At 40.3% G+C, this 8,020-nt stretch overlaps 1 long non-coding RNA gene across 1 annotated transcript; it reads right to left on the reverse strand.

Moving 5' to 3' along the window:
- Nucleotides 1–6,620: 6,620 nt before the first annotated feature.
- LOC142101625 (uncharacterized) lies at nucleotides 6,621–7,368 on the reverse strand. The gene is made up of 3 exons (XR_012679080.1): nucleotides 7,108–7,368; nucleotides 6,914–7,031; nucleotides 6,621–6,703 (listed from the first exon to the last, which is right to left on the reverse strand). It is a non-coding gene; the product is annotated as an uncharacterized LOC142101625 (long non-coding RNA).
- Between the last annotated feature and the right edge of the window lie 652 nt (nucleotides 7,369–8,020).

Here is an 8,020-nt window from a genome sequence, read left to right on the forward strand (position 1 = left end):
TCTTTCAAGTACAAATCTAATTATCATAAGACAATTCAGTGCTGCTGGGAGCGGGGACGTGTGGCTGTTGAATCACAAAAGTAAAATGTATCCACTTGTACAGAGTAGTCTGTGAGGGGTTAACACATTTCTAAAATAAGAGGAGCCAGATCAGAGATCTTTTAGGACTCAGGATCGCTTTAGAGTTTCTACTAGGTTTATGGCTGGGTTTGTATTAGAGCTTGGGCTAGCTATAGGCTTTAAAGATTATGCAGGGTCAGATCATCTAAATGTTTGGAGCTGCGGATGAGTGTGCTGATCATGTGCTGGTCATGTGGGAGGCAGCAACCTGTCCACTTGTGTGATTTCAAGGACAGGGTTGTATGTGACATGTCATCATGTGAGGAGGGTAATGGATGAAAGTGGGAAACCCCACACTTACAGTTATATAGTGGAATAGGATGATTTCATGGCAGCACAATGTAGTGATATAAATGGCTACAGGAAACAATGGTATCGAACTTGTTTCCTCTGTGATATGAAGTTTATTGTTTTTGTTGTGTTTTTTTCTACTTGAACTTTTTAAATTTATATTTCACACGAAATAGAATATGTCGTGTTTGAAACAAGTGGCTTCTTGTCTTCCCAAAACACCAGAGGGGGTTAAGGTAGAAGCTCATAAGTCCTGTCCAATCCAGAACCCTGTCTTGGTAGGCCAAGGACAATTGTCCCATTTGTAAAATAGTAGTGAGACACTTTACTTCTGTATACATGTATACACAGCTACAAACATCACAAAATATTAAAACACATGCAGGATATGTTATCATCTTACATGCAAAAAAGTCTTTACTGCTACAATGGTAATGCATTAATAAGAAATATGGCATTCCATTTACTGCTTCAGGCAGCAACATAGTGAGCTCCATCCCATTTAGGTCTCAGCACATGTAATCTATCTTAATTGGGGAGGATAAATCTGCATTCAAGTATTTTATATGCAATGCATTTTGAACATGATGTTGAATTAGGGTTTAGATATACCCCTTGTTCTGAGTTGAATTGCCCTGAAATGGTCCCAGCACCAGAATACATTTGGTAGCTTTCATAATCTCTGGGGCTAGAGAAAGCACAATATAACCAGTGATGTATGGAATAACCAGTGATGTATGGACACTGCAATCAGTTCTTCATATTGCAGTCCAATATAATCACATTATTACCCAAAGTGTTTTTATATTGCCTTATTGCCTATTAAGTACAGCCTTCTTGAAGATGACTATACATATTTATCTGCACATAGTCCAGGCAAATATATCCTAATTTGAGGTAACAGTATTGTAAAACACATTTATTTCATTAATTAGACATCAATTACTAAGGGTGGATAGAGTTATATATTTAAGATAACAAGATCAGGGAGAGGTGAAAGGGAGCAGGCCATAAATAAATGTTGATGTGCTGTAAGTTTCATTATATACAAAGGCAAATTGGATATTTATACTTTCTGTAAGGTCACACAAATTTGAGGTGCAAAGTGCATCAGAATTTAGAGACACTAGACCTGAGTCATTAAGGAGAGTAAAGCATAAAAAAAGAGTAACTTTGTATCTGGGCAAAACCATGTTGCATTGGAGGGGGAGGTAAGTGTAAAATATGTGGACAGATTTATAGCTGGGGTAGGGCATGTCCTAGATAAACGTTAAATTTCAGTGTACAAATAAAGCTATCAAGTATTTGTGTGCTAGATGAAAAAAAAACAGCCAGTATTTAATTTACATTTAGCATGTAACATGGTTTGTCCCTGAGAACATTTACTCCTTTTTTTTGCCTTACCTTCCTTAATGACTCAGGCCCACTAATTCCAGGCAACAAAGAAATCTTAACCTATTTAACAGTTATAGTTAGATTACTGTTTACAAGACAACTCCAACCATCTCATTGTACTTTCCAATTGTTTAGGATATCAGCTAAAGCCAGGTTAATTTGTTTTACAATTTGTATTCCAAGGTGAAAAATGAAGAGCCCCGAATTAAGAATAGAAGGTCCTTCCTTATCATACCTCCTTTCCTATCAACCTTTACTCAGAGAGCTCATGTGTAACATTAAACAGACATAGAATAGTGCAAAAGCAGTATAAATATTTGATGGTTTCATTTAAATAGTTAAGTAGATTTAATGATTGACCTAAAACCAGCTTTGTTTTAGTAGCTGAAGGTTTAAAGTGTATATGCCACAGTGAAGACAGTGAGGTTGGATGTCACTGGTGATTGGCAATATACTACATTATTTTTATATTCTCTCCAGAAAATCTCTCCCTCCAATATAGGCAGCAGGTACAAGGTAAACATCCATAAGCCCTGCACCACTGACTTTTATATTCTATATATTTCAAAAGTTTTAGTCAGCATTACAGTCATGTTAATACCACCGAGGAGGTTACAAAGCACTGCGATGATGGCACTATAACACATATAACACTTATTAAACATCACTTATGAGATTTAATATGTAGATTAAGTATGTAACAACATTTATTGTTAACCATGTAGTTTTTTTATAGCCCACATCACCAATTATTTTTTTTAAGGGGCCTAGATCTCTTTGTTTAGTAAAGCAAAATTACTGCCATGTTTAAGAAGTGTTTTGTTTAAGCATAATGGGCTCTATGTACTAAGTACATATAGCTTCTGAGCAGTCACTGCACTCCGTTTATGAGGCAGAGTGACGCCATATGTAAGAATTGTTTCTTACATACAACCATACTTGATAACTCTCCTGGAATGTCTGGGAGACTCCCGCATTTTGGGAGACTCTCACAGACTCCTGGGAGAGTGTGAAAATCTCCTGAATTCTGCCCACTTCCGTGAATCGCAGCATTTGGCCCCGCCCCCGGTGTAAAATGACGCGTTTGCATCATTATGTCACAGGGGGCGGGTCCAAAATGACGCGATTTTTGGCGACCCGCCCCCCTCATGCCCACCTCCCCCGACAGGCTCCCAGAAAACAGATCTGTAAAGTTGGTAAGTATGTATACAACATACTATGAAAGAAAAGAGCTGTTGTCCACCATCAATGATGTGGTGGAAGATTTTGCCACACAGAGGATGGGACGGAGCAGCCCAAGCACATGGTGATGACAAATTTCATTAACATGCGCGCATGCTGTGACTCCACCCTGTCTCCTCCCCCAGGCACACCCCTGCTGGATGGCCACACAATGGCCTGAAGGAAAGAGTAGAAATATTCCGCTTTTCCCCTCGATATTTGCCTTAGTAACAAGACCCCAATACTTGAAAAAGCCACTGAGTAATATTGTCATTTTCCATAATAGTTTGGACTCTTTCAGATGAGTAGTTAATGGATATTTAATAAGAAATTTCTCATGCAATGTTCCGAATGAAACACAGCATGAGCCTACTGTTCTTCATCTCATGCAGGCATTGGTGTCCTGCCACCACTACAGTTCAGACGAACATAATTGAAAACCATGAGCTAGCCCCAAACATCATAATATTGAGCATGCATGATATCCAAGAGTTTGGGTTGAAGTGCAGCTTATCCCACTATTCATCTGAACTGCAGAGGTGTTCAGGCATCTTGTTTCCTCTGCCATCTTCAGATCGGTTTAAGTCATGTGAAACACAGCATTAGAAAATTATCCCTAGACGCTCATAAATTGCGTTCTAAATGAGTTCTTTGAATGCAAGGTATTTCCCCAAACAAAATTATCAGTAAATCATATAATTGTAAATAGAGGTGTCAATGATTATGATTAAATAATAATAATTTGGGTTAGAGCACATTTGTACACAATGCACAATTTTAATGAAGATAAAGTCCACTTTTTGCAGACTTTTATTTTAGAGTATAAGTGTGCATAATAGATCTTAATGGTTTATTTTGCAAACATATCACCTAACCTATACCTGGCATGGCCAGCTCATGATGGAGTCGTGGCCACACCACAGGGGCACACATAGCATTATGATATCCCTTACATTCCTCCTGTCTTCACCCATTCATTGCTGCGTGCATAGTAGGGCAGCGGTGAGCGGGACATCCCTCCCAAATTTCTGACCTGCAGGACAAAGCTGTCCTGATCGGAACAGCGGTGACAGAGCACTCATATCAGTATTGTACAGTTGGGAGGAATGGTAGTATGTCTAATTGTTTGATACATACACTCTACTAGATGGTGTATTTAATCTGGCCACCAGAATAGGTCATTAATTATATTGGTCAAGTGAAGTCTGGCTGCATAATTATCCACTGGTCTTATGGGAGCTGCACTGAATATTTAATATCCTGTATGTGTGCACACAGTTGTATGCAAACGTTTCAGTACCCCTGGTCAAATTGCATGTTTCACTGAATCTGTAATACCCCATTCATACTGCACCAAAATCCCGGGTTTTTGCCGGGGCGAGCTCAAATAACCCGGGTCTTGGTGCAGTATGAATGGTACAAGTCCAAAATCCCGGGTCTAAAAACCCGGGTCTTCAACCCGGGATTTATCGAGGGGTAATTCCCGGGTCGGACCCGGGTTGCCTGCACTATGAATGGTGCAACCTGGGCTTTTCAACCCGGGTTGCACAGAAAACAAGCTGATTGGCTGTCTGCCTGTCTCTGGAGGATGATGCCATCGGTGGGAGCCCGTGGAAGATTCGAGAAGGAGTTTAGGAGAAATGGTGGATGATGGAGTGCAGATCAAGCTGAAGCAGAATTGGAGTTTTTTGGGAGAAAATTGCTTTTATTTCACTGAAAAAGAGTGTATTAACAGCAATTGTGACACACTGGATGGAGGAAGAGGTGCGTGAGCTGCTGAATGTCAGAGGGGAGGAAGAAATTCGAAGGCAAGTGAGTGGGACTGTGAAGGATGCCACAGTATACTACAACATTGCCAAAATACTCACACAACGTGGCATAAAGAGGACACAGCAACAAGTCCTGAACAAATTGAAGTCCCTGAGGAAGCAGTACACTAAAGTCCATGACCACAACAGGCGCAAAAGTGGCGCTGCAACAATGGACTGGCCCTTTTATGACCAGTGCAATATGGTCTTTGGACATTCTCCTCTGACAAATCCAATTGCACTGTCATCTTCTAGCAATGTGGATGCGGCTATACCAACACCACCAGAGAGCACACAGACAAGCGAGGCCGCAACGGTAATAATAGAAGATTCTATAGAAGACACCCCAGACCTGGAGTGCTATGCCACAACAGATGACACCAACATGTCTTGGGAGGAACTGAACGATTCACAGCCATTCCCTGCTGCGCAAGTCGTTACAGATACTTCGCAAGAAACGCAGCCAGAACCAGTGCTGGTGTCAAAGTCTACGCCAGGTCCCAGTTTACGCTCCAACAGTAAGTATCTTTAATAATCTCACATAATAACCAACTATATATACATACATATATATCTACATAATTGTCAAAAAAAAAAATAACTGTATAAACATAACTGCCAAAAACAGAGAACTATATCAACAGAAATGCAAACCAAATACCAATAAATATATCTACATAACTTTAAAAAAAAAAAAATGTTTGACCATAACTGGCAAAAAAAGAGAAGTATATCAACATAAATGCAAACCAAATACCAATATATCTACATAACTTAAAAAAGAGAACTATATCAACAAAAAGCCCAAAAGACAAATATAATACACTCCAAAGTATTAAAACATTAACACGCATATGTTGCAGTGCAAAACTACTGGGCAAGAGGGAGGAGGCCTCAAGCACATATCAACTTACAAAACTGCTTTTTTGTTCTCCCACATTATATATTCTAATGTATGTTTTACTGTGTTTTTTTCTACGTACAGTTTACAACGTTCCTAAAAAACGCAAAAGGCCCAAGAAAATGGAGCAAGCAACTAAAACAATGACAACTGTCATGATGGATCAGCTGCGGGAGATGGAGAGCAACATGAGGGAACACGAGAATACACAACTGCAGCATTTCATGGACAATGAGCGGGATCTCCAGGACTCTTTCCTCATGCAAATCATGAACATGCAGGAACGCGTGTTACGCGAAAATCGTGAGTGTATGATGGGATTCATGGACAGACTCCTCTCACGGGTGCAGGCACCTCCTCCAAGTCCTTACTGTTATGAGGGACATTATCGTATGTACCAGCGGGGGCAACCCATGTTTGGCAACAATAACCCTCCAAACCCGGTACAGAATACACAACATGCTCAACTTATGGGTAACCCCAACATAGAATACCCACCTGGTAACCACACCACTCCACAACCAGAAATGCCACAATATCAGCAATTGTAATAATCATGTTTTATGGACAAATGTTTAACAGTTAATTGTTATCATGTATGTTACGTGTGATCTGGAATCACGCCGTTAGCTTCACATATTACGTGAAAAGCAAATTTGCACTTACTGTATGGGCACATTTGTGTCTTCTGTTTACTACTTGTGTATATATTATTATTTTTTTCTACATGCAAGTAAGCACTTTTGTATTGTGTCATTTTATATTTTTGTGAAGAGACATATGAGGAAATATGTACAAAACAAAATACAATATGTGAAATAAACATTTTTTTTTTACTTTTACATTTGTGTGGTACATTCAAACAAGTGAGGTCAAATTGGCAGTGATGGTGGTCCTAATAAGTTCAGCAGAGGTATTGGTGCGCTCTCCTTCAAAAGTACTGGAGTCCATCAACAAACGTAGATTTCTGTAAATAAAAACATGCAGTTTCACGTCACCATGTTAAAAATATTGGTCACATAACGCAGTACACTTGGTACTATATGGTGAAAATGCATTTTGCAAGTGGTATATCTATATATAAAGAGGGGCAGTAAATACATACAATATTGATAGCAAACAATAGTATATAAGCTTCAATTACAAAAACATCATACAACATTACACCTATATTTACCTCTCTAGGGAACAGCCAGCCACCTTGTCTTTCCTCAGCAATTTGGTAAAGGTCTGAATTTGCTAGAACTCTGGCGTCATGGGAACGTCCAGGCCAGCCGATGAAAACATCTGTGAAACTGACATAAAAAAATACATATAGCAATGTTTTACAATACGCATTACACATGGCACAGTCACATAAACAATGCTTACCAATAGTTGTGGTCAACCACAGCCTGCAGAATGATGGAATGCCAGCCTTTGCGGTTGTAGTAATCCACATGGTTGTCTGTGGGGGCAATGATGGTGATGTGTGTCCCCTCTATGGCTCCAGCACACTGTGGAAACCCACGCTTCAGGAATCCTGCAATTGTATCATCCAGGCGCTGACCTTGCGGTAAGGAGATGAAGCGATGATACAGGGCTTCCAGCAATGCCGTGGTGACTTCATGCACTAGAGTGCACACCGTGGATATCCCACAAAAGTGAGTCGTCGGCCATGATGAAAAGTAATGTGGTAAACAATCACCACCCACTTTTGCATCATCTTTATGCGTCAAAAAACCAGTCACCTTTCAATGACATCACCATTTTTCAGCCAATGAAAACTGCTCTGGTGATGACTCCCACAAATTGCCAGGGCACAGACTTGTGCAGTATGAATGGGGTCAACCCGGGAAATTCCCGGGTCCCAGGTGCAGTATGAATGGTGTTTCTGAGCTGGGACGCTCCGAGCCCCGGCAAAAACCCGGCTTGAAAAACCCGAGATATTGCCGGGGCGGCAGTATGAAAGCGGTATAAGTGAACACAACCTCAGCAGGGTACAAATTTGTTACATTTCACGTTTTAATGGACAATTGCTATTTTCTGAATTTCACGGATTAAAAAAAACAAAACAAAACCATGAATGTGACATGTGAATATGTTTGGGCACATTGTCAGTCAGTATTTATTAACATCCAGTTTGGCAGAAATTGCAGCTTCCAAACATTTCCTGTAGCAAGCTAAGCCTTTCTACTGTTGCTTTTGTACTCTCTTTGTCCACTATTTCTTCAGAACCCCCTAGCCAGGGGCGGATCTAGACATTTGTCCTACCCGGGGCGATTTTAGGGGGGGGGGGCGATTT

The sequence above is a fragment of the Mixophyes fleayi genome, chromosome 9 (assembly GCF_038048845.1).
Source record: "Mixophyes fleayi isolate aMixFle1 chromosome 9, aMixFle1.hap1, whole genome shotgun sequence".
In the NCBI taxonomy this organism is placed as follows: Eukaryota; Metazoa; Chordata; class Amphibia; order Anura; family Limnodynastidae; genus Mixophyes; species Mixophyes fleayi.